This window comes from Orbicella faveolata, unplaced genomic scaffold (genome assembly GCF_042242905.1).
Source record: "Orbicella faveolata isolate gen_17 unplaced genomic scaffold, um_ofav_v1 contig_25, whole genome shotgun sequence".
Taxonomy (NCBI): Eukaryota; Metazoa; Cnidaria; class Anthozoa; order Scleractinia; family Merulinidae; genus Orbicella; species Orbicella faveolata.
In genome coordinates this window covers 19,250,001-19,257,500 of record NW_028301553.1, presented here as the reverse complement: position 1 = coordinate 19,257,500, position 7,500 = coordinate 19,250,001, and the positions used below count along the sequence as shown (strand labels likewise).

The following is a 7,500-nucleotide window of genomic DNA, read 5'->3' as shown; positions in this document are numbered from 1 at the left end:
ACTACTGTTTAGTGGAGCTTGATATGCACAGTGAACATGGTTTCTTTGATCCATCTCAACCAACATACTGTGAGCAAGTCCAACTAGTTCTGTTACTACGTCATCTACATCAAGGCTAACAGTTATTCTTTGCAAAAAATCAAGCTTGAAAACTATTGTTTGAAAGTCTGTTGAGGGATCTCGAGATCCTATCAATTTATCAATAGCACTGATCACGCAAGTAAGGTATGTCATCTGACATCTGTTGAATAAATTCATTTAATACATAATCAACCTCAACAATTAAGATGAAGCAAAGTACTTGAATGGTCATCAAGAAACACACCAAAATTGCATGCATAGCTAAGTCTAAAGGTTAGTTTGAGCTTAATACCGTCGCGTCGTAACCCAACCTCGTTCCCAGGGTCTCTCATCTTACCGCCCCCTGGAGCGAGCGAAGAGAGAACCTGGTTGGGTCTTGTCACGTGCCTCCCAGAATCTGGGAGATGACAATTAAATGATTGAAGGGATGGGCGGCCTAGTAGGAATTTTGTCTATACTTAGCCTACGGGAGTTCGGGAAGTGTTGTCACCAAAGTAAACCAAGAACGATATGATGTTCTGCGGCAATGTCCGGCGGTAATCATCTGATAGCGGAAATCCATGTCGCTGATGGTTGCATGGTTCAGTGAAGGACGTTACATATTGTAAAAATCTCCTCACGAAGGCGAATGGAGAATTACACACCGCAGCCGAGGCTGTGTATGGAAGATGTTTGGCTCATCTTTACCTCAGAATGAAGTGTAGGTCTTGTTACCGGCGATTAAATAATTCTAGAGAATTAAGGGCCTTTTAAGGTGGCCGAACACAGTTTTCGCGCGTGCTTTTGCTGATGCAATTCAGCGCGTGCACAAGTATCGCAAAACACAAACATGCCGTCAACAGAGCGATTATTTTATTTACTCAACACCCGCCGTATCTGTGCTATTTTTCTCTATAATTGAACGCAGCGTATTGATGGCTTTAGTCTTTTATTACAAAGATATGTTAGAAAAGGTAACGATGCAGAGAACCCAGCAATTCTCAGCTTTTTCTTTCTTACCGAAAGAACCCAGTTAAATGCAGCGCATGCGCAGTTGCTCGAAAATTTGAGACCGATTGCTTTTGCAGAAACTTGCGGATTTCTGACGATCCAGTCGTTAGAATTTCAAGAAATTTGGCAAAAAAATAGTTCAGAAACCACGTGAATGATCTATCGCAAAAAATCTGAATTTTGACATAGGGAATTTTTAATAATACAGAACATGCGGCGAAAACGATTTACGGCGAATTACGAAAATCGCCTATGTCAAAATTTTATTACAACAGTGTTGACAGAGGGGATTTAATGTCAATTCGTATTGGGCAAAAGATGAAAAAAATCTAACGACTGGATTTTTTTTAAATAAACAAAAACCATTTTTTAAGCCTTGTTTTTAACCAGCCCCGTTGCCATGGCAACAGCACACACCTTAGCCAAAATGCAAGAATAAACTTTTCTGTGGTTAACCTTGACTCTCGCAAAAAACGAGCGACAAAGCATAAATAGCTTAAAAGTAATGGTGAATTAGGCATAGGCTCTTGAAAACTGTGTTCGGCGACCTTAAATGATCACTGAAAGCCAAAGTCACTTCGAAAGGAACGAAAGGGTGAAAAGATTTATTGAAGTTTCACCGCGCCGTCGGCGCCCCGAACTTTGCCGAGCGCGAAAGATATAAATACAGCGAAGTCGTCGCGGTATACATTTCGCCGTCGTTGCTGATAAAATGGATTTATCTTCGAACGAAACGAGGCTAGAAAAAGAAAAATATAATTTTTATTGTGTCGTTAATAAATTATTGTACGTGACACCAACGGTTCGAGAGAATTGTGCACATTTTCATTTAATTCTCGATCTCTCGACCTTTCTTTGCTTCAAGCGTGTTTCTGAGGGGCATTTTTTGTGCCGTGTTATTAGAAGAAATGGAAATTATAAGTAGAGCGGAGTCATTTGATTATGTTACAGCATATTTTTAGAGGTCGTAGGTCTGTTTGGTTTCCGCTGTTAACTGCACGTCGCTTCTCAGAGATTGACACCTCTGTAATTTGCCATGCCGTGCTTATACTTTGTTTAGGTTCGTTTCTATTGCAAGATATGTTTTAAGGCTCTAAGTATTGGCTCTCCAGGGACAAAGATTAAAATATTCCGTGAACATATTGCTTACTTGCATTCTATATTGTGACGCCGCAGGTGACGCCGGGCCCGGCTATTTGATTAGAACTGTTTGCAAGCACAGTGCGTTGCACGAATATCATATTTATCTTCGTCCAGCTTTTCTTCAGAGATGGCCGTAGCTTTACTTTGAGAAAGCTATACGTTTTCCTAGAGACGTTCTTATGATTTTTGCATCAATTTGATCGAGTGCATTCAAAGGAGAAACAACAATTACTACGGGATGAAATTGCGCTGCTCGAGGTCCACAGTTGAAATATGAATGACTTTCCATAAATTCAGTGGGTAAGACGGCAATACTGAAAATCGCGACCACTAAATTGCCTCGAGACAAACTTGCTTAACCTTAAGGTAAACGTTGGAACAGATATTATTCGAAGTTTCAGCCTGAAAGCTAAGTATTGATAAACGCCGCGGGTAATGTGGCGGTCGCAGCGCGCGACAAAGCTCAACGCGACAAACTGCTGATTACCGAGGACCCCTCCCTGATGTTCTCAATTGTCAAAGTGGCACGACCCCGGGGTCGTAACCAAGTTGACATTTACTCGCTAAAAAGGCTTTAATAAAAAGCCACTGCCATTCAGGACTATGTTAAACACGTTTCTAACTTTAAATTAATTATGTTCACCTCCCTCAAACTAGCCGCGGGCGCCGCGGGCTGTGCAGAAATCGAAGTCGATTGGTGATCCGCCATGTTTGACAAGAAGTGCCGCGAATACTGTCGGGAGAGGAGAAGGTCTCCCGACCCGACTCCTGTGGGAAGTCTTTCGATCGTAACCTTAGCGGGGGTGGGCTGGGTCAGTTGAGCCCACGATGTTCATAGCTGGATGACCAGCGGATGAAAGTACAATTTAAAAAGTTGAACGTGCAATGCAAACTTGCAAGTGAAATACGTAAAGTCAAATGTTCAAAGCAAAAACTTGAATGGCAAATGCTCAATGTTGAATGCGAAAACTTGAATGTACAACCCGCTGAACTTGAACGTGAACTTGAATACCGCGAATACGAATAGTTGAATGTAGAAGGCAAAAACTTGAATGTTGCACGAGGAAAGTTGAATGACGAAAGTGCAAACTCAGATGTCAAACAACAAATGTAGGATAAAATGCGAAAAGTAGAACGTAAAATGGAACATTGAATTTTGGCGGGGATGGAACGCCATAGGAACGAGGTTGGTAATTCCACTTATTGCATCCAAGTGTAAAGCGATGAAATATATTACCCTCTTGTTTCCGAAAGTCTTCAGAAGGCGTCTGTGATTTATATTGTTTTCAAACTCAAGCGGTACTGTCTTTGAATTTGTGGTCACCGATGGAGACATTTTAAACTTCTGACGGTTCGAAGCAATGAATATAGGCTTTTAAAAGTACAATGGCTCCTGTAGAGTATGCACTGGACACATGCCAAGTCTGTCCTAGCTTTCGTGAGGAACTTTACTCCCGTTGTCTCGATTTGTCGACTTGCATGAACACCTGAAAGTGAAACAACAATTGCAAACGGGTTTCGTTATTTGTACTTAACTACGACGCTAGATTTTCGACACGTAAAAGAAATGATAAGATGCAGAACTCAGGACCAAGCTGACAATGAAAAACGACTTACCTAAATTAAAGCAGAGGAAACTAGAGACCACGCTTACAACCGAAATGGCTGACTCAGACTAGTGCGCCTTACAAGACAAGACCACGTGACAGGCGCTGACTCTCGTAGACAAATCAATCAATCAATCAATCAATCGATAAATAAATAAATAAATAAATAGGTAAATAAATCAATCAATCAGATCATGGCATAATGTGGCTATACACTTCGTGTAAGCCACACAACAATATTTCGGCTGGCCAGACCAGCCTTCTTCAGGTTTAGATGTTACTAAATTGTAAAAATGAAATCACAATATTATATAGTGGTGGATTTCGTAACACATATTTCGAAACTAAAAAGAGTGGCAGAAATGATGAACAGAACAAACTAAATAAAGGAAGAATAAAACGGGTCTACGTAGGTTACAAGTTTTACGATTCATCGTGCTTATCCATACCGTGGGGTTCCAGTGTTCCTGCTAAATCTATTAAAACGGACTGTATGGCTTTTCTGATTGAATCACGTGAGGAGTGGATAAGTTCATGAGAGATTAGTGGCATGTCAGTGTGGTCAATTGAATGAATACCCAATACTCCCTATCCCTTCCCTTAATGACTCCTGTATCCCCAAAAATATCTTTTCATATTTCGAGCTGATAACAGTTTATTTTTTATATTTTATTTTTGAAAATTTAATTTTGCATATTTTTCTTATAATTGTTGTAATTATTCGATGTTCTGGAATGTTCTGGATGTTCTGGGATGTTCCATGTTCTTGGTGTTAACGACGGCCACCAGAAAACAAACTTTCCGTATTTGTGTAACTCGCCAAAAGGCCGTGTTTTGTCGTCAGAATGGTTAATTCACCTTTTCATTTGTGAAACTGAGCAAGATGTAAATTTGAGTGATGTAAACAAATAGAAACATAAGATTTATCTATCTTCAACATGGACGATTAACAGAAGCCCGAGTAACAAGCAAGTTATTGTTAGTAAATCATCAGAGTGCGAGCATTAGACAAGAAATTCAATGCCGAAGAGTTTCTATTTCTATCTCGTGGAGATACTATTTCTTCTTGAAAAATCGTGTAAACGCATATCAATGAATTGACGTAATGAATTAAATAAAGAAATCACATTCGTGTACCCATATTTTTTGGTCTGGTTAAAGAGTTTGAATGCCACCATCTTGGTTTTTTATGAAGAACGAAATCTGGGAATAAGAGACAGTCACGTGATTAAACTGATGCATATTTGAGAATCTTTTTATATTTTTAATTTTTAACACGTCATCTTTTTATTCTGTAAATATCTATATAAGGGCCAGTGGTTTTCAGTGATTACTATTGTTTGCTACCCTCAATAAATAAAGTCAATTATTATCATTATCATTATCATTATTATTATCATTACCAAAAGGTTTGGATAGTAGCAGACATGTTGAAATTTTGAGAAACAAAAAAATTTTCTTTGTAATATTTTAGCGGAGCTCCAGCGGCCCAAAGGCCGCCAAGCGGAGCCCCATACCCATATAGGGACGAAAAAGAAACCCATGAAGGATTTTGCTCATGGTTGTCATGGCTAGCGGTATTGCTCGTGGGCGCGTACGCATGACGGCGACGGCGACGACAATGGAGTCGCGCAACATGGCGGTTGTGTCCTGGTGTACCGGTACACAGAGGGAATAACCATATTACTCTTTTCTTTATGAACCTTTGTTTAGCCGTTGAACATTGTTGGGCCTTTTGTAACAGTTCTTGTGAACCGGTACACGAGGACAGAGCCAACATGGCGGCCATACTCCAGCTAATAGGTTGATAGCCTGCAGAGCAGGCAAGATTTTTCGAGCAAGCGCTCACATCGTAAAAAGTTTAGCCGCCATCTTGAATTTTTCATGCAGTGGAAGACTGGAGAGAGAAAGAAAGTTTTACCAAGGGGGTGAATGATAGGCAAGAGGAAGGATAGGGGAGGGGGTGGAGCGAAAAAAATCTCATTTTTCCCCTCCCCCATCCCCCACTGTCTAACATGGCGGTCTAACATGGCAGTCGCAAGGTTGTAACACTAACTTGCCCCAATAAGACGCCTTATATATAAATATGTAACTAACTGCAGACAGTACTGTTTTGGCCTTCTGGGCCTCATCAGTGCAGTGCTAAAGACTAGGATGGAGGCTAAGCTTAAACAGCCACCCCAAATCCTACACACGTGGTAGTATCTAAGCCATTACCAGAGTGCTCAAATTAGCGAGCTAGTGAGCATGCGCAATTGCAACAGTAACGACTCATCCCAGAGTGCTCAAACTGGACATGAAAGCAGAGCTTTGTATGCCAGCGAGCTTTATCTATATTCTCTTAAGAAGAGTAATGTAAAGTTACTGTATAAACTTAGCATTAAAATTTGAGATTTGAACGCCTCCTTTGCTAAAATTAGTCACGATTTAATTGTTATCACTCCCTGTGAATTCATAGAGATTCCAGAGGCAAATTATCACCTAATGTGGAAGTCCTGTCTTCAAGTGAGGGAAAATGACACAAAAGAGTTACAATGAAAGTAAAAAGAATTGTGAATGTTGATACAAATGTATGGTGTACATTGTACATCATGCAAAGGTATTTGGTGAGTGCCAAAGGCATAACATTTTATGTATTGAATGGAATGGACGCGGGGATGCTCGTCGTCTGGCTTAGGGGTGTAAATTTCGGATTTTGGTCTTGCTTAGGGTGTTCTGGGCAAAATGTCATTATTTTAGCCGTCAAGGTCTCGTTGAGGGTTGTACGTGAAGAAATAACAAAACAGAAAGAATTTTGATTCTTTATATTTACTCAATTCATATAAACAAATTCGCCATCATTTAAAGTCACGGTACTTTTTATTTGTCTGTTTTATAAACAGGGGTCTGCATAAGCTTCGGTCATGCCCAGATTGGTCTCTTTTAGGGGTTAAATTCAAAATTTCCAGCGAGCATCCCCATCCACTCCATATAGGAGTCTCCCCCCCCCCGGGTATTTTGCCAACAGGAAATGGAGAACTGGGTCTTAAGCAAAGTTGCAGGATTAGCATTTTTGTAGAAAGAAAGGGTTGAAAAATTTTTGACATTCTACAGACAGCCTTGCCATTCGGAATGTCCAATAAGGTTAATTTGTTCCATATTGTACAAATAGTGTTCTCTAATTTAGAAATTATTTCAATCTGTTGTTGAAATGATTGCCTTATAACCCCATGTCTGGCTTTGGTGCATGTAGGATATTGATGTATTGTTCATCCATTTTGCTGTAAATTATCTTAATTGATGTGTCAATCAAAACATATCTTGGATATGCTGGGCTCTTCTGACAAATGTACCTATGCCTGATAACCTTTGAGTGCATTTGGTTGTGTAGTGCAGACAAAATACATGTACATACTTGTTATGTATTGGTCAGCGGTTTTGTTACGCATGCTTAATAAAGGGGCGGACCCTGTTCTTGTATGGCCGCCATGTTGAAATGTAGTTGTTTGTGGCGTGTGTTTGCATCGGGCCTAATCAGACCTATTAGAAGCCATCCGAAGGTTTCCCGATATTTAACAATACTCTTAGCTTACTTATAATTCTTGGTATAATTTAATCATAGCAAAATTAATTAATGGAACCCAATAACAGCTCCTGTAGTCCACAATCTCAGCCGAGAAAAAAGAACAAATCACATTGA

At 40.0% G+C, this 7,500-nt stretch overlaps 1 long non-coding RNA gene across 1 annotated transcript in view; it reads right to left on the bottom strand.

Moving 5' to 3' along the window:
* Positions 1–3,960, bottom strand: part of LOC149109274 (uncharacterized) — a 4,678-nt gene extending 718 nt beyond the window's left edge. Inside the window, exons 1-2 of the long non-coding RNA XR_016208322.1 lie at positions 3,832–3,960; positions 1–3,701 (exon numbers count right to left, since the gene is read on the bottom strand). The exon at positions 1–3,701 is cut by the window's left edge and continues 718 nt beyond it. This is a non-coding gene — a long non-coding RNA (uncharacterized LOC149109274). The remainder of the gene's footprint in view (positions 3,702–3,831) is intronic.
* Positions 3,961–7,500: the final 3,540 nt, after the last annotated feature.